At 29.7% G+C, this 20,735-nt stretch overlaps 1 long non-coding RNA gene across 4 annotated transcripts in view; it reads right to left on the bottom strand.

Moving 5' to 3' along the window:
- Positions 1–2,417: 2,417 nt before the first annotated feature.
- The window catches only part of LOC106788720, a 63,888-nt gene continuing 45,570 nt past the window's right edge, over positions 2,418–20,735 (bottom strand). For 3 of the 4 annotated variants that reach the window (XR_001381935.1, XR_001381932.1, XR_001381933.1), the window contains exon 3: positions 2,419–2,893. This is a non-coding gene — a long non-coding RNA (uncharacterized LOC106788720). Of the gene's footprint in view, positions 2,894–20,735 lie in introns of all 4 variants that reach the window. The other variant, XR_001381934.1, reaches the window with a different exon arrangement.

Genomic DNA, 20,735 nt, shown 5'->3' with positions numbered 1-20,735 from the left:
AGAAAATCATTAAATAACGTAGAACAGTAGTTGTTGACAAAATGATTAAGATAATAATATATCTTCGATATATATATATATATAGATATAGATATATTAAATAATTCACGAAGCATTTAGAAGACAAGAAGACAAGTTAACGTATATACGTACACATACGTATGTAGATGTCTATGTAACATGTTCTCTTGTGTCTCCAACAGTCTGCATGATTTCTCCTTGTATCGCGTAACGTATCTGTCAACGTGCTACAACGGTGACTAACGTGTGCTTTGCGTGTGCGATAGTATGCAAATACTACTCTTGTTACGCGTTTCTCCTCTCGCTGTACAATTGTAAGTGAGATAGATATAGAGATACAGAGATAAACAGAGATAGAAAATAAGGTATAGAGATAGACTGATAGAGAGATAGAGAAATAGAGAGAGAGAGAGAAATAGATAGAGAAGTTCAACTGAGATTGCTTAGATAGATTCGCCAATTTCGAGACATCAGAAACACTGAAACGAAATTCGAAGACGTTGAAACTGAAAGGAATACAATCGAGAGGTACGAACATCCTTAACGTGAATCCATTTTGCGTAAACGAGAAAGATAAAGAAAGAAAGTAAGATAAAGATAGAGTTAGAAATTTCAATTTCACTGGTAAATTTCGTTGTTAAGTTTACCAAGACGCTTCTAACCCACATTATACTTCATTTTGCCAGAGGTGGTGCTGCTGTTGTTGCTAGTCGCATCAAAGAAAATTCACAGTAAATTACTTTGATGCGGTATAATCGTTATTGTCACGTACACAATACTTTTCGAAAAGATTTTCTATTTCTTTATTTCATTCTTTCTTTCTCTCACTTTCGAAAACACGAATTGTTTGTAATCATTTTCGTTTTGGTATTATGTTAGGTTTAATTTAAATTACAATGAAAAATTCTTGTTAGAAATAAAAATAAAGAAAAAATGCGAAAGATGAATTATTAAATAATTGTTGAAAATTTTTACGGTAAAAATTTAAAAGAGAAAACAAAAAATGAACAATAGAATCGTTTCTATTTATTTTCCATATATTCGCGTAATCGATATTTAATTATATAATACATTTTTTCTCTAAACATATGTACATAAAAAATAAATAACCTTAATTAATTTCTCTTTTTTTACTATTTTTATATACAAATTTGATATTTAATATCTTCAACTTAATCAAAATTTCGGAATAAACCAAAACCTTATTAAATAAAACAATTTGAGTACTACATTAATTCAACGGAATACACAATTTTCTCTCTTTGCATTTTCCTATATATACACCAAACTTTTAATATTAATATTATTAAAATAATTGAAATTTGTGTTAAAAATAATCTGAAAAAAAAAAAAAAGAAAAATATTTGAATAAAGTATTCCATAGGTTAAACAATATAATATCGTTTAACTCAAGTAATTCACAAGTTTAAAACATTCAAACTTCGTACATTTGATAAAATAGATATTTTGGTATTCGTGTTTAAACGTTCGAAAGGAACTTGTAAAACTAAAAAAAAACAAGAAAAAGAAATAGAAAAAGAGAGAGAGAGAGAGAAAGAAAAGGAAACTAGTCATCGTTAAAGATTGGAGATAGAGTAAATAGGTACAATATACGAGTACATAAAAGTCGAAGTGAAAAAGGATATATCGTAGGAAGAGGGTTGCATCTGCGTTGTCGATCCTGGTGGTTGGAATTTGTGAAGGAAAAAGTAAAAAAGGAAAGAAGGAAAGAGAAGAGTGCGGGAACGAGGGAGAAGGAAGTCGGGGTTGTGGGGGGGGGAGGATGGAAGGGAGTATGGGAGAGGGTGAAGGTTCAACGGGAACAAGCCCTGCTCGTGAACTCGCTTTAAACTCGGTGCCAATGGGAATCCGATAAAGAGCCCGAGGCGAACGTTCCTCCTTTCTCCATCGTATTACAAGCATCTTCCGAAGGAGCTTTTCCACGCCGAGCTTTTCCTCTAAGCACGCGTGCTTCTCTATATTACAATTCGAGACGCGACACATTCTGCGATAGGTAGATAGATAGATAGATAGATAGATAGATAGATTGTTATAACCAAACATATTCTTTTTTTCATATATTTTTTTTTTTCTATCCCTTCCACAGAGAACAGAGATATAAATAATGTATTTATAATACATAATGTATGTATAATGTATGTATATATATATATGTAATATATATTAGGTCTGGGAAAATGAGATCCATTATATTAACGTTTATTTTAACTTAATTATAATAATGATTTTAACGTTAAACTCTCTCTAAAAGTTATAATATGATGTATTTTTTTTCCCCCTTCAGAATAATATTTTTATATTATATATATACATATTATATAGCGTGAAAAAGAATATCAATATATATATTCTTTTTCTATTTTTTTTTCTTTCTTCCTAGAAATAAAGAGATCGTGTTCAATTTTGAGAGAAAGGCCTGAAGGTTCAACAAACTCGTTCTAGAAAATTCGAAAGCCTGCGGTTAGTTCACGATAGTTCTAAACATTTTATTCTCTTTTTCTTTTCTTTTTTTTTATCGTATAAAATGTTGTTAATAATAAAATTATGACGATTCTCAATGGTAATTGTTGAATGAATTTATATTGTTAAATATTATTATATATATATGAATTAGTCTTGATCTTTATCCATATATATATAAATATTTAATAAATGAAATACGTGTTTTAAATATACCTATTTACGAGTTTTAGAATATATTCTGAAGATTAGGTTTATATATATGCAAGTGTCTCACCCTTGTCACGATGATGGCTGTCTACAGATTAGCTAATCAACTCTCTCGAATCCTTTAAATCCTCCAGATTTCTTGCACTTCATACACTCGGAGAATCCGGTGACACGACTGCTTCTGAAACATAATAATCAAAAAGATAAAGTACATGTTCGACCTCAAAATAATCAAATCAATATTTTTAAGTTTAAACAATGTTTGATAAAAAAAAATAACTAAATTTACCATAAATATTTTTAACAATTTTTCTAGAAATATTATTACAAATAATAAATAATATTTTATCTCCCACCCCACCCCCAATCTATAGTAGATTTTTATTTTCAAATTTTTATAATATATTTTCCTAAACTTTGGAAAACTCTCGATTATAAAAAAATAATTTCCACGACATTTATATTAAAATTTTGTCAAAAATTCGCGAATTCGCTATTGCTGATCCGTAATTTAATTTCTTCTTCATAGGAATCTTCTTTAAGAGAAAAGAAAAGAAAAAGGAGAAAAAAAACACACACACAAGAGTTACGATAGGATGAAAAGAAAGTTATTTTTTCTCTTGGTTTTCAAATTACGTGCATACTTCATAGAAAAAAAAAAAAAATGGGACAAACAAATCCTTGGCCGTAATCTAGGAGCCCTTTTAAATCCGCGCGAAACTTGAAATTACTCGTTGTCTTCGTCCAATGAAAAAGTTGACTTTCGTTTAAGCGTAATGTCGGTTAGGTGGGTAAGTACACGCAGGGTAAGAAAGCAAACCACTGGATGCTCGTACTTCTAAGGAAAACTTTGTTAACTCACGACTGTATAAAATGCTTGACAAAAAATACACCGGGAAAGAGAGAAAGGAAGAGAGTAAGAAAGAAAGAGAGAGAAAGAAAGAAAGAGAGGGAAAGCAGGAAACGTACTTGGTTCTGCATTTTCCGTATAATTGACTTTCACGAAGTGAAATCTTGTTCAGGTTCTGTAAACTCTGAGGCTAGTGTTCTTTTCATTTTTAAAACGAAGACATCCTCTCTCTCTCTCTCTCTCTCTCTCTTTCTCTTTATCATTCTCTCTTTCTCATTCTCTCTTTTTCTGTTTCAGTAGGCGTTACTCGAAGAGTTGAAAGAAGAAGACTTGAATTATAAAGGGTGCCACGATAAAATTAAACTTTAATAAACTTTCCAAGAGATAACCGGCCGTATGAATAACGCAATAAGAAACTTATCTCTCTCTCTCTCTCTCTCTCTCTTTCTATAAAGTAAATAAGTATCTATATTTTACCGAGAGCAAAGTAGTCCCCCTTTCAGTATAATATTACATAAAAACGTAAATACAAAAGACTACGAAGGAAGAAAGAAAGAGAGAGAGAGAGAGAGAAAGAGAGAGAGTGAGAGAGAAAACTGATAGGGTTCGCATAATTAACATTCGAGAGATCCCACGTTTCTTCCTTCCAATCCTTTATTCAAATTGTGGGAGACAACAAAGAGATTCTCTGGCGGACTTGCTTGGATGGTCCAAGGAATAGTGTTTTGCTTCTGGTGAAGAAAGATACGGGAGAAAGAGAAAGAGAGAGAGAGTGAGTGAGAAAGAGGGGAAGGGGGTTGAAAGAAAAGGAATGATAGATAAACAGTCAGGGGGGGTAAGAGAGTAAGTGAGTGAATGAGTGAGAAAGTAAATCAGTGATTACTCTCCAATGAGAGTATAAGAGAAAAAATAAGTGAGAAAATGTGTTAGTTAGAAAGAGAGAGAAAAAAAGTGAGTCAGTGTGATAGAGAGAGAGAGAGAGAGAGAGAGAGAGTACGGGGTGGGAGTTAATACTCAGTCAATGGAAGACGAGATCGAAAAAAGGAAGAAGATCAGCTTTTAAGCTCATTGTGAATTGACTCGGCTTAAACTCGTCCATTCTGAAGAAGTTGTTATGAAATCTCCAATGAAACTGATTTTTTTTATTTGTTTTTCTTCAAAATCTTCTCCCTCGTTGGAGATAACTTTATATTATATCGTCGTTACATTTCATATTTTAATAATATTTATTTTTATGTTTATTAACAGTTTTGTTTGTACGTATACTTGTACGAAGGAACAAAAAAGTAATCGAGAAACGTTTGGAGGAATAAAAAGCAAACTTTGAAAGATAGCAAACATTCTTCTTGTAGGGTTTCCTATTCCCACTTTTATTACTCCCATGTTCATTAATTCAATCCGACCTCGATCCCAACAATCGTTTCTCTGACACCCATGGGAATTGGAAGTGGAATGGTGACAAGAATAATAAAGGATGTTTTTACGGGATACTTAAAAACGATTAAATCAACGCATAGAAAGTAAGATAAGGTAAGATCTTTCCAAGATATATACCTACTACATCCTTTATCGACATCCTGTGAACTTTGACGAGTATTCTACTATTCAAGATCTCAATCAAGATATTCCCGACATACGAATTCGCCTTTGTGTAATCAAGAAGTGTTTTTGGCTTCTTCCTTTATTCCCCCACAGACATCTAACTTCCTTTACATCCTTCTACGAAATTACTAAAAGTATCCAACTATGATTATATATGTGCATTCGTTATAAGCCCCATATCTTCACTTGGATAAATCTATTAAATCGAAGAACACATGTATTTGGAAAATTTTCCTAATTCCCCTTAAAATTATTTCAATGATCAAACTTTTGCAACCAAACGATATGAAAATATTACTAATTTTTATTTTGAAAAAGTTCCTTTTTTCATTGACACCCAGTATATTAGTCGTTATTTTATCGATCATCCTGTATATATATGTCGATACATTTCTCTCGAATGCACGATATACGAAAATTTTTGTACTGAAGTCTTTTACAATTTTGACACCCGGTACATGAATTAATGATTTATCATCTCTAAATGTGAGGGGAAATAATTTTTTCGAATTAAATTCAATTTGAACACCCTATATATAAGGCGAGTTCTTTTCTATATGACCACCCTTTATATTGTCTTGATACCTGACCTATATTATTTCTTGGAATCTGTGAATGACTTATATTAATTCGCGAAAAACGTATGTCCAGTTAATGTGTAAACGTAAATACAAATATGAATGAACTAATGACCCATATAAATTCTTGGAAATACTATTTACTATCAGCCCATTGATTAATGGTCAATGAACTGAAGAAAATGTTAAATCAAATTTAAACGATTTTTAAGAACGCGTATCTTCCGAACGGATTGTCGTAGAAACTTGAAACGAGTATCGTTTTAATCGTCAAACTCTAAGCTAAATGATGGCGTTGTTTAATGTAACGTGAAAATCATTTATAATGTTTAAAAAATAAAAATAAAAGAAAGTTGAGAATGATAATTTATGTGCATTTATGCATTTATAGTATACGTTTAATTAATTTTAGGATGTGATTAATGACGAATTCGTTTATTCATGATGAATGAGAGTTAATTGAGAAGAGGATAATTAATTATTTGGATTAATAATAATTATGGGTATAAAATAAATATGAGATGTTGTTGTTGATGATGATGATGATGATAAGTTTGTATTGATACTTTCTGTGATCGAGGTTTTTGCGGTATATGATATGATATGATTTATGATGTTTATTTTATATATATTCAATGATATATATTTATTTGTATAAATTATATATACGATGATAGAATAATAATATCAATTTATAAATAATAAATACAAAATAACTTTATATAAATAATTTTTGTGAAATACACTTTTACGAAATCGATTATATGTGTAATAATAAATAATAAAACAAAATACCACATATAATATCATTTAAATAAAAAAACAAAAAGTAAAATTAAATAAAATAGAATAATATAAAAAATAAGAGGTTTAAGATTAAAATGTAAAATATTAAATACACACGCACACACACTCACACGTAAGGTAATAACATGTGAGAAAATAGTGTAGAGCTACTGGTAGTGTCGTACTCGTTACCACCTAAGGGTTTGACCCTCGTTAGAAGCATTAGAAGGATACGTATATACATACATACATACATACATACATAGTAGAAGACAAGTTAGGTTTGACGAGACACCTTAGTTGTACTCGAGTCACGTGCTTCGATGGATTTTGCATGTTTGACCTGAGGCTACGTCGAGGTACGTTTCAGATCGACAAGACTGATTGTTAGATGGATCGAAATACGAAAGACAATGACAGAGAAAATGAGAGATAGAATATGTGTGAGAGAGATAATAAAGGAACATTGTCATTCGTTGCAGGCTTAGTACAATCAAACGTTGTCCTTCATTTCTTTCTCTCTCTCTCACTCTCTTTATCATGATTCCTGTCTGTCTGTCGTTAATAATAAGTATTATTGACTTTATAACCAGGACACATTATATGTAGAAAGGTTTTCTCGATATAGTTCATTGTGTGATGTATAAACGTTTAACATGTTGTTGCCTTTGACATAGCCATTGTTATTCGTCCTTTCTTTCTATTATTACCAGATGAGAGAAAGAGAAGAGTACCACTTCAATATGTTATGTATAGTACATTTATCTATATTATTTTATAGGTATATCGTATTACACTTGAGTTATATTATAACATCAAGTAACAAACAATTGCATTCTAATTGTATTCTAAAAATTGAATTAACAGAATAAGTTAACAAGTAAGTACAAATTGTAAACATCGTAATCGTTTACAAAAGTATGTTTTAACTAACAATAAATAGTATAGTAATGCAGATAAATGATAAAATGTGTTAAACGATTGTAAAAGGAACGGGGACCCTTTAATATCCATAAAAAGGAAAATACTTTATTAATAAATTTTATTATTATTGAAAAAAATTGAGATATCATCGATTCAACAGGCACAATAACTAACAATAATAGTATAGTAATGCAGATAAATGATAAAACGTGTTAAACGATTGTAAAAAGGAACGGGGACCCTTTAATACCCATAAAAAGGAAAATATTTTATCAATAAATTTTGTTATTATTGACAAAATGTGAGATATCATTGATTCAACAGACACACCACACAGTCGTACAATTATTTTATAAAGATATATTTAAAAATTAACAAGAAAAAAGAAAGAAAATGCGCGAATGTATTAAGGGATAAGAAAAAAAAATGTTAATTAAATTTCTCGAAAGAGCGTTTCCTTTTTCTTTACACTTTTTCTATTTAAATTGGTATTGGTCTGACACGAGGATCAATAGTAACTCGATAAATCGATTAAACAAAAGGAATTCGATAATTCAAGACTGAAGAAACATTGTCGTCGTATTTCTCACAAACAAATATAATGATAAGAAAAGTATAATACTTTTTTAATAGAAAGAAAGAAAGAAAGAATAGAAACGAACAAACAAACGATAAAATTAAAATCAAACGAAATTAAATATAATAGATATATAAAGATGACAAAAAAAAATAATTAAATAAATAAATAAAATAAAATATAAGATGTGGATCGTGAAGTACTTAAAAAATTTCATCTTACGTCAAAGTACACGAAGTATCGCGTAACCTTTCCGATGTTTTCCGTGAATTTACGTTACGCCAGGCCACGGGAAATTAAACGTCGATAGGAAATACCGATTCGGTCGTTTGAAAAGTCTATGTGACAGAAAGAGAGAGACAGAGAGAGAGAGAGAGAGAGAAAGATGATATTTTCTATATACATATATAAAACTATATGTATATATATATATATATATATACGTATGTACAAGACAGTGAGTGCTACGAGGCAGATAACTAAAATGCAACGTTTATTCGGCCATCGATTTTCGATTCACAGCAGTAGGATTTTGATTCCACCCTTTGGAAAACTGACAATGTATCCGGAGATTTATATAACCCTTCATTCTCTATTTCTTTCTCTCTCTTTCTCTCTATCTCTCTGTCTTTTCCTCTATAATACTCCACCTATATCTATCTCTTACTCGAACAGTCAATTCGATATCGAGAACAAAACAAAAAAAAAAGGAAAAAAAAAAGAAACGAAAATCCCAATTTCCTTCTTTTTCTTTTCTGTTTTCTTTCTCTTCGTTTTCTTTTTTTTCTTTTTTTTAAATTTTATTTTTTTCTATTTGCCAAACCCCTTCCTTTCTGTCGGGGAAGGGATTATTTTAAAACAAAAAAAAAAGAAAAACTATTTGAAAAAACGTTCGGAATCGAAGATAAAAATTCATATGAAGTGAGTTATAAATATTAAATCGTTAGGAAAGTAATTTCCTTTATTCACCGATCTTACTCACTCAAAAGCCCTTTAAATTATTTAACATTTTAGTAAGAAACATTCAAAACGTGATTTAAAACCTATTCGTGTTTCGATTAGTTGAGTAGTTTTTCTTTTTCTTTTTATGACATCGCATCAGAAATAAGAAAAAAAATAAAAAAATGTCAATTATTTTTCCCTCATATTTTTGCATTTTCGTAATTATAATGATAATAACGCTGAGCAAAAAGATATAATAAAAATGATGTGTCATTTACGGGGAGTAGAGAGATTATATTATTTATAATAACGAGAAAACGGCAAATGTCAAAATTAGTTTCCAAAATTTCGTACCAGTAATTTCGATTTAAAAGATGCACGCACCGGCACGTTTAAGTCGTCCAATTGAAGTAATAGACGAGGTCGAAATTAAAGCAACGGTGTTATCCTAATTGTCGCATAATAACACGCGAGAAATAATTCGAAATGCTATGAATTTATCATATTCGACTATATTCGTTGCTATTATTTAAAAAGCAAAAAACAAAAGCACGCTTGGTTGTATATAAAAAAAAAATAATTAAATAATTTATTATCGAACACAACACAACACAACACAACGCAACACAAAATTTTACTTTACGTATAATCAAATAAAAGATTATATAAAGATAAATAGATAGATAGATATAGATAGATAGATAAATAAATAGATAGATAGGGAAAGGAAGCAATTTAACGAGTCTTAACGAATGCAAGCATCCATTAGTAAAAATTAGTATATACGTTTTTCTTTCCTTTCTGAAACTCGTTATCAGTAGGAAATAGCACAGAAAAGGAAGGAATTATTTTCTCTAATCCGATTAGCAAAACGATAAAAGCTCTCTATCTTTATATCTATCCCTCTCTCTCTCTCACTATCTCTCTCTTTCTCTTTTTCTTTCTTTCTTTATTTTCATCTTCTTCTTCAGCAATCGGTCTTCATTAGCCCGTACCAACTTTTCCTCGAGCTTAGCTCAAATTAAACTAGCTCGTGGATTCGTTGCTACCGTGCACTAATCGGACGTTAACGAATTACGAAAGAGAGAACACTAGAAATAAAGAAAGAAAAAATGAGTAAGAAAATGTAAAGAATAGAAAAAGATAGTAAGTATAAGAAAGTAAAGAAAATATATAGAAGAAATCTTTTCGACACGTTTGGCAAATAGTTTAACACAAGTTTAAAAGAAACCAAAAAGAAAAGAAAAGAAACACAAAACAACAAACCAATTTCTCAGTTTTCGATCCACCATTTGCCAATTCTTTTTTTTTCATAGTTTCTTCTTGTCTTATGTACTTGCTATCTCTCTCTTTCTTTCTATTTCTCATTCTCTTTCTTTCTGACTCTTTTTTTAACACACACACACACACACAGACAGATAGATAGTCGAGAAATTAAAAGAGGAAATACTGGATCGATTGTATCGAGTCATGCGTGAATATCCCATGCGAACATCGATGCAAGCCGATTGCTTTCTTCTCGGCGATCGGTAAATCGGGAAAAGCGTTCGCGTTAATTTCCGCATCCTTTCCCGAATGATTTCGATAGACGTTATAACAATGCGGGGCTGGGTGGGTGGATGGGGGAAGGTTTTGGGGAGAGAAAGGGTGGCTGAGGTGGGGACGATTGAAAGAAAACGCGACTGATAGGAATTCTGTATTCATTCGAAGGGAATAATTTCTTTTCTTTTCTTTCTTTTATTCCCTTTTATTTTTTTTTTTATTTATTTATTTATCTTGTCTGTGACCATTTTTTTGGTTCATCTTGCGAGATTTTTGTCTCGACAATAAAATAATAGTACGAAGTTGTAAAAATTGTTTGAATGTAAACGATTGAGTGTGTGTGTGTGCGTGTGTATATGTGTGTGTACTGTAAACTTTCGAAATGATCAATTTTATATAAAGATATTATAAAATTGTATTAAAGTAAAAATATAAATAAAAAGAAAAGAACGAGATCCCATAAGAGGGTGAAATAGTTTATTGTTTTCGATTAACATCATATTTCGAAAGAAAACAAATGATTTCACGCCAATGGGATTTGAAAATAGAATGAGAATGTACGTTGTATCGTAATAACGCATTCCAGTGTAACCATAGACCATATGTGAGTATGACGTAACGGTAATACGCTGTGTGATAGAGGTATAATAATAAAACAAAAAGGAACAAAAATATTGAATCAACAAAAATTGGAAATTGTATAATTAAAAAAATTTCTCTGTGTTTCTCTTTCTCTCTCCAACATAAAAAAAAAAAAAAAAAAAAAAAATCAAATTGGCTGATCGGTATGGATTCGTAAATGATTCGCAACGCGAGTCACGGTATAGTAGTAACTACAAAAATTGAATAAAACAAAACAAACGATCGACATGATATACGCGTAGGAGGGAATAGTAGTGGAAATATGAAATCTAACTCTTGAAAAATGATCCATATCCTCTCTGTAGATCTATATATTATACTCGATATAACGTGAAAAGAAACCAAAAAAAAAAAAAAAGTATTTACGATAAAGTATGCGCCTTGTACACAATACGATATTGAAAAATAATATACGTGGATTATTGAAAAATTGACAAATGAATATGATAGATTCTAATTAAAATAAAAAAACAATAACGACAAAATAGCAATAAGGAATCTATGAATTAGAATTAAGATAAAAACGGTAGTTAACGTATGACGAAATAGAAAATAAATAATAATGAAAAATTAATATTCTACTATATATAATATATATCTTTTCAAAAAGTCTATCAAAATAATATCAAAAGAAAAAAGAACAAAAATAAAGAAACAAACTGGTGTTTGTACTTACGTACGCACGTAAGAAGTTATACTTCTTTAGCGTATACCAAAACGAATATAACCTCAAAAATAACTTCAATTTGCCCGCGCATCGTAAATATCGACAACTTCGTGGTGTTGATTTTTCGATCGCATTTAACTTCACTTTCTAAAACGCGCCAAAAGAAGTATAACTTCACAAAATTCAATTGAAATATACGTCTGCAACAACGATAAATATAATATATTTACATCGAATTAATACGCGCGATAGAAAAAGAAAATAAAAGAACGATGAATTTAAATTAAAGCGAGGAGAGAGAGAGAGAGAGAGAGAAGAAAAAAGAAGAAAGGTTAAAAAATATTTGAAGTATTCCTATAAATGTTCAATTAAAATTCCAAGCTTTGACATGATTACAACACCAAAGCACGTACGTACGTACGTTTGTGAGATGAGCATTTGGTAAGGACGTTGTTGGATACCGCAAACGATACTCGGATATCTGATCGCTATAATCTCTCTCTCTCTCTCTCTCTTTATCTATCTCTCTCTCTCTCTTTATCTATCTCTCTATCTCTCTTTTTCTCCCTTTTTAACTCTTTCACTCTCGTAGCAATTCAAAGGGAAAGGAAATGAGTTGAAATCCCTCATCGGTGAGGTAATTTGATTAAAGGAGTCTTTAACGTAAATTAGAAGCGGAAGAGAGGTGTTCAAGAATACGTGTTGCCAACGAGTCGATTGATCCTCAACATCATAGTACTCGTTCTCATCGTTTCTCATAGTAGTAGTAATAGTAGTAGTAGTAGTAGTAGTCATCGTGATCAACGTTATAGTCGTCGTCGTCGTCGTCGTCGTTATAGTCTGGACGATTCTTAGCCCTTTGATATCAAAGGGTAGCTCGTTATTGCTCGACATTATAACACATTATCCAATTTCCTCTCGTTAAATTCTATTACTGTGTCTTTCTATTTCTGTCTCTCATTCTCTCTCTATCTGTCTCTCTCTCTTTATGTCTTTCTTTGTCTTTCTTTATTTTTATCACTATCTCTCTATCCTTCCTTTTCTTTATGCACATACTATTCTTGCAAATTACATGACATTAAAGTGTCATTCGTTGGTGAAACTCGCTAAAATTCATGCTTCGTGACTACTTTATCTATTCATTCTTAAATAGAATGAAAGGGATGGAAAATAATGAGAGAGAGTGAGAGTGGGAGAGAGAGAGAGAAAAGAAAGAATAAAATCTTGTTCTCGGAAAATTTCTTTTTCTTATTCTTATTCTTTGTTTAAACGTTTTGGAAAAAAGAAATGAAAGTATAGTTTTAATTGAAAATGGAAAAAAAGAATCGAGTATTTACTTGAGAGTGATTACTTAAATAAGAAACTTTTATAATAATTCGTATTATAAATTTCTTCATTATTAATACTGTGTGTGTGTTATTAGAAAAAATAAGATAGAAAATAGTTTGTTATTTATATACATGTGTTGTTGAGTTTTAATTCCTCTAAATTGAATGATCAAAAAAAAAAATAAAGATACAATGTACATTTAAACTATACAAAAAATCAAATCGATCAGAAAATAATACAAAAAAAAAGGATAATTATAAAAAATTAAATTACCACGTATAACTAATGTGAATTAATTAAAAAAAAAAAAAAAAGAAAAGAAAAGTTAGGATTTAAAAAAAAGAAACTAATTAAATTTACACACACACACACCCACACCCACACATATATATATATATATAAAACTATGTTAATTTATTTTTGATGCGGTCAGCAAAGGAAGAACTCGTTAAGAAGTTTCCTTTCGTTAACTTGATAAAAATAAAAGTGGCCGGGTCAGGTACAGAAAGAAAGAAAAAAAGAAAAAAGAAGAAAAAGAGAGAGAGAGAGAAAGGAAATTAGAGGGGAAAAAAAAGAGAATAAAAAGAAGGAAAATTCTGGACACGATCGCTCGGCATCGTCGGACTCTCCGGAACATGGTACCGGACGCGGAAAGTGGTTCGTTCCACCGGTGGCACGTAATTTCGTAAAGCAGTTACGAAAATGTCTTCCATTAGACGTGTTCTCTCCAAGAACCCACTATAACACGACGAAATTATATTACATGATATCATGTAAATCCAACGAAAATACGACTTATCAGATAAATTTTGCAATTAAATGTCATTACAATCATTATCATTTTTTATTTTGCCTGTGTTAAAAGTGTGCTTTGTTATTTTTATTTTTCTTTAAATGTTGTCGTTTGCTTCTTTTCTGTTTTTTTTTTTTTTTTTTCTATTTGATATCCTTACGAAATCTCATTTTATTTTTCCTACGATTAAATATCGGGATCTTTTTTTTTTTTTTTTTTTAGCTTTCCTTAATATTTTTTTTTTAAATTTTGCCTACGTTTTTTTTTTTTTTTTTTTTTTTTTTTTTTTTTACACTTCAAAATTATTGTTTCGGTTTATACGAAATCTCGTTGGTTTTTTTTTTTTTTTTTGCCTACGCAATGTGAATTTTAAAAAGAGAGAGTGAGAGACAGACAGACAGACAGAGGTAGGGTGAGAGAGAAAGATAACTAAAAACAATTTGGAATATTTCTGTACACGTTTGGAGATAGCTGCGTTATGTATAAATATCATAGAGATTTCTATATACATAGATTTTTCTTCAACCTGCGTCCTGCGGTGTTGTTGTCCGTTACCGTTCCCGTTGCTTTTCGAATTTATTTACGAAAAAGTTTATTAACGGTGAAACGTATTCATTCATGAATATGCATTTATCGTGATGGGATACCTTCTCGAAAGACGAATCATTTCGCTCTACCAGTGGAAGTATGCAAAATAGTAAAAAAGCATACATTTCGATATGATCAATAACGATACGTTTCTATTATATTTATTTTTATTTTTCCTTTTTTTCTCTTTCTTTCTCTCTCTCTCTCTCTTGTTTTCCTTTATTCTTTTTATTTTATTTTATTATTTTTTTTTTAAATATCAATTTCGTATCAATTTTATATTACTCGTATCGGTTTATTTATTTTTTTTATCACCATACAGTCATTATACATAGTTATGAACATTTGAATAAATTTTTTTGCTTTTTTTTTTCCCGCCCCTCCCCACCCCTCCCCCCCCATGGGAAAAATTATTCTCTCGAAACCGGCGCAAGATGAAAAACAGCTTGTAATATTTTACATGCTATCCTTCTTAAATTATTCTACATGGTTACGAACACATTTGAATAAATTATGTTTATTTATCAATTCTTCTCTTTCTCTCTCTTTCTCTCTTTTTACGGAGAAAAAAATTAAAACTGATAAGAAATAGCCATAATTTTTATCTACCATAAGTCTTTGAATCCTTTTAAATTATTCCACGTGGTTACGAATATATGAATAAATTTTGTCTCTATCATTTTTCTATTAAAAATAACTATGTTTGTAATATATAAAAGAAAAAAAAATCAATAATTAAATAATTTCACATACAATAGTAATAAAAATATCCCCTTAATCATTTATTATTTCAATTTTTATCCCATTATATATATATAAATCACGTAATCTAGTTAAAAAATATTGCAATGTATTATTTTTCTCTCACACGACGTTTATCGATATTTACTATTTGTATTCTTTTAAATTACTTAAAAGTAGCTATGGGGGAAAACATTTTTCAATAAACCATTATAGTTATCAATTATCCTTTTCTACGTGAAAGAAAAGCAAATAAAAAAAAAAAAAGAAATATACAATATATTTAAAATATTATATATAAATATACAATGTAATATACAATATTCTATAAAAATATACAATACAAAATATATCTTTTCAAAAAGTAAATAAAAACAAAACAGAACAAGTCATGATTTTCATTCTTTTATAATTAACCACCCAACGTAGATTAACAAACATTTCCAAACAATTATTTTACTTTTCAATCCTCCCTCCCTCTCTCTCTCTCTCTCTCTCTCTCTCATTCATTCTTTCTACAATGAAAAAAAATGTCTTTTCCAAAGGAGAATGAATGAAAAGCAACCATAATTTTCTTAAAGCAGTTAGTAGTCCCTACGAACGTTACCTCGAGTTTTACTTTAGCACCTTAACATGGAAGCCCATTTTTTCGTTACCCAACTCCCGTTTAAGTAATGTCGAGACTACGACGACGACATCCCTTACATCAAGTCACCGTCATTTACACTGTACTACTACCACCCTCCCTAACCCTTCTCCTCCCCCCGTCACCCCTCCCCACCACTCCTTCTTTAAACCTTCTTTCACCCTTCAGACCTAGCTATACCATTTCTTCTTCTTCTTCTTTTTCTTCTTCTTCTTTTTCTTTTTCTTTTTCTTTTAGCCACGTCCAATAAAGCGTTCAAGGTGATTCGTAAAGCTGTGGCTGAGCTACGACATGGAAAGAACGTTCCGGGTAGAGTATACGGGGTGCAAAATGCAAATGCAATTAAGTCGTGACACCGCCTTACTTCTTCGAACATCCTTTCCCCCTATTTTTCCCCTTCTTCTTTTCTCTTTTCCTATACCGAGACCCTTTTCCTCGTTTTCTCAACTGCGATTCTCGTAAAAGATGCGCGTCCCCAACGAAGTCTCGTCGTTTCTTTCTTTTCTCGTTATTTACTTTTGCCCATTTTTTTTTTCTTTTTTTTTTTCTTTCTTTTTTCTTTTCCTTAACTTTTTCTTTGTTCTTTTTAATTTTTTATTCTTTTTTTTTTGTTTTTTTTTTTCGTGCGCAAGTAAAAGACACAAGAAACGGTAGAGTTCAACCCCGTTTCGATCCAATTTAAATTTCTCTACGAGAAAATGTCACGACTATTTTGCGTGGGTTTATTTTCTCTTTTATTTCTTTTTTTTTTTTACTTCTTTGCTTTGCTTTCTTTCTTTCGATTAAACTTCTGGTATAGATAAGTAAATAAATGAATAATAATAATAATTAATAAACGAAGTTAGAGATTTATATTTCTTTTTATTCAAGAGATAATAATCATAGTATAATTACTTTACCCAAAAAATTGTATATTTTGTAAATATATTTAAACTAAAAAGAAATACTCAAGAAAGGGTGCAATAGGCGGAGAGGGGGGGTGGGCGGAGTTATAGGGATAGGTATAGAGAGTTAATACAAAAGTTGAGGTTTTACGAGATAAGAGTAACGATCGTTCTCCTTGCCATAACTTTGACAAGTACTGTCGTTAAAATCTTTCTTTTTCGTTATTACATCGATAACGAAAGGATAATGAAAATTTCACGAGTCTCGTGTACAATTACGAAAACGAATACTCTTACATAAGAGAGAACTAAGTAATAAGTAATAATATTTGTCAGGCAACGACGATAAAAAAAATTCAATAACAAAATATTGCGCACGTTAAAATTTAATTGTTTTTTACTTTGAACTTTCCTATTTTTTCTTTTTTTCGTATTTTTATTCGTCTTTTCTTCTTTTTTTTTTTTAAGAACGAAGAAACACAGAGAACATTTACACAAAGAATTCAATAACACATTCCGCGTGTTCATTTACATTTAATAATTTGCTTTTTTTGCTTTTACTTTTTAATTTTTTTTTCATTTCCTCTTTGTTTCGTTTTTAAAGAATGAAGAAAAATGTTTCAACGAAACAGAAATTAGGAAAAAAAAAAATTAGAAAAAGAAAAAGAAGAAGAAAAAGAAAGATAAAGGAAAAGCTCGTTTCTATGTGGAAACTGTTTAAGTGTTTACTGCACAAAGTAATTTCAATTAAACTTTTTAATTATAAGTGTGGACCGGGCGACAGACAAAATGAAAAATAAAATAGAAAAGAAATAGGAAAAAAAGGAACGAGGTAGGAAAGACAGAGAGTCCACGTTAATTCCTCGTTATTTCAATGTAAGTGTCTATACACTTGTGTGTGTTTGTGTGTGAGTGGGTTAAAAAGAGAGAGGGAAACACTATTGGTGTCAGAAGGAAACAGCATCTAAATTAACCGAAATAAATTTAATAACAGAAAACCATCTGGCCGCGAGCGATAACCACCACGTTCTACGTTTTTTTCCAAACGCGGTGGAAGATAAAAATAACCTGAAAAAAAAAAAAAAAAAAATTAAAAAAAAATTAAAAAAGTTAAAAAAAAAAAAAAAAAAAAAATAAAAAAAAAATGAACTAAAAATAAAGATAAAAATCGTGCATATTTAAATCTTGTATAACGAGATTCCTTTGCAAAGTATAACGTTTAATGTTTACTCATTCATTATTCTGTTATTATTATTATTATTATTTCTGTATCGGGGTATATGCGTATATTTGTTAAAAACATACAAAAGTTTATAGAAACAGGAATTTGGAAGGCCCCTTTGTGTGATATTTTTAACTGGTATACCTCTAATTTTTATTTAAAGACAGTTTTTGTTCTTTCTCACTTTTTTATTTTTTTTTATTTTTAAATGAATATGTACAAGTGTGAATGTATATTAAATGAATATGTGTGTGTGTGTATGTATAATAAAAATATGCAACAATAATAATAATAATAATAATAATGATAATGATAATAATAATAATATATCGTGTAGAAAGTTGAATGAAAAAGAAAAACCACGTGTGACGTGGATAAGAGGATAAAAAACAAAACAAAGTTTATAACGAAACGTTGAAAATAATCCGTGTACCGCGAAAAGTTACATAAAAATGTTTGTACAAAAAGGATTAAATGTTGAAAAAGAGCCCATTCGAAAAGAAAAAACGAGAAATCCTATTTTTTACTTTAGATTTATTGTACCTTCATATATATGTGTATGTAGATATAAATACACATGTGTATATACACACCTCTACGTATTTTATTTTATCTGCAATATTGTAAAAAAACATTGTATGTTAATAATATTTGTATATATAAAATATATACACAAAATTATTAAATAATTAATAATTATAATTATATAACTATTTATAGAACACACATACACATACACACAAATTCGAATGCATTCGGATACATCATAAAAATTATTATACAAATGTATATATGTTATTATTATTATTAATTTCAAATATATATAACGCAAAATATTAACAAACTAGCGTATATTTTTGTGTGCGTTTTATAAAAATTGTTATTAAGTAAATATATAAATAATAAAAAGGATAGGGGTGGGGATATCAGAATTACATCGGAGTGTGTACTCCATCGTTACGCCATGTGGCTGTGTGTATTAAATAAATAAATAATAATATAATTGAGTACAGAAATATTAATTGCATCTAAACGTCTCTGTTTGCACGTATAAGATATAAAATACAATATATATATTGTACAATATTAAATACAATATAATATATATATTTATATATATAATATAAAATACAATATAAAGTATAAAAGAAGAAACTATATATATCAATATATATATATATAATATATGAAGATAATAAAAAAAAAATTCGGGGAAGGATGCGTATAAAAGAATTTATTCCGCACATATATATGTGGATATATTAATAAATATAAATATATATAAATATAATAAATACATTTATATATATATATATGATCTGTCGATAAATGGGTAGATTTATAAGTCTACAGTGCGATGCTTCGGAAGCCATTAGATTTATAAATTCGACCGAGTTCGTCCATCCAACGTAATCGAGATTTATTAATGCCCGGGATTTGCGAGAGTCCTCTATCCAAATTGAGCACTGAAATCGTTCGTAGCGATAACAACTACCGTACCATACTAGACGACCCCAGTACCGTTCGTACCGTACCGTACAGTACCGGACTGTCGGTCGCCATTCCGAGAATATAACGGACAGCCATCGATACGTTTTCATCGGGTGGGAGACACCATGCGAACGAATGTTCGTTCATTTGTTCGATTCTCACAGAGAAACGAAAATTCTATTTAAACGCAATATTACGTAAAACGTTATGCCGAGAATTGCTTCCGACAGCAGACCACCACCATATACATATATATATATATATATGTGTGTGTATATGAAACAATAATAAAAATGGACGATTCTCTTTCGTGCGAACAAGCAATCATGCATGCAAGTTCACGTGCGTGGGTGGTGTATGCGTATTTTGATATTTTAACGTTTATTTTAACGTTTATTTTCTCTCTCTTTCTCTCTTTCTCTCGCTTTTCTTTTTTATCCCTTTTTTGTGTTTCCCCCATCCCCCACCACCACTTTTTTGTTATTATTTTTATCGACAAGACTTGTGACGGGAGTTTGTAATGATCGTATCGAAAATATATATTTTTATGTGTGTTTGGATGTGTATAATTATTTTTTTCGAAGTAAGATAGAATATAATAACGCTAAAGGTTAAATTATTTGTTATTTCGTTTTCCATTATTACGCTTTGAATCGAAGATAACTGATAACGTAGATAAAATAATAATGATAATACGTCACTTTAATAAAATGATATTTAATGATTGAGAGGAAATTAATTTTTTCCATTAACTCCATATATCGTTCAGCGAAAATAAATTTAAAAACAATATATATATATATTAGTAATTAGGTAAGAGAGATAATAATATTTATATACAAAAATTAAACGTCACATTAAGACAAAAATTCCTACCCATGTGGCAATCCAATCAAAAAATAATTTTTATTCGCTAAAATATATCTAAAAGATATAAAAAAAAAGAAAAGGAAGAACTGACGAATAAAGGAGATACTAAAAAAAAAAAAAATACTTACGTCAAATATAAAACATCATTAATTAAGAAAATAATTTTTCTATTCGCCAAACACACACACACACTTATCTCCTACAAAAATATATAAATAAATTTTTCTCTCCTGTTATGAAAAAAATAAAAATAAAATAAATCTACAAAAATACTCTCTTCAATATATATCAAAAATATAAAATTTTAAATATTAATTACTTAATATTAAAAAAAAAAAAAAAAAAAAAA

Source organism: Polistes canadensis, unplaced genomic scaffold (assembly GCF_001313835.1).
Source record: "Polistes canadensis isolate GaletaPanama2010 unplaced genomic scaffold, ASM131383v1 scaffold_151, whole genome shotgun sequence".
NCBI classification, from domain to species: domain Eukaryota; kingdom Metazoa; phylum Arthropoda; class Insecta; order Hymenoptera; family Vespidae; genus Polistes; species Polistes canadensis.
This window is presented reverse-complemented; position numbering and strand designations above follow the sequence as displayed.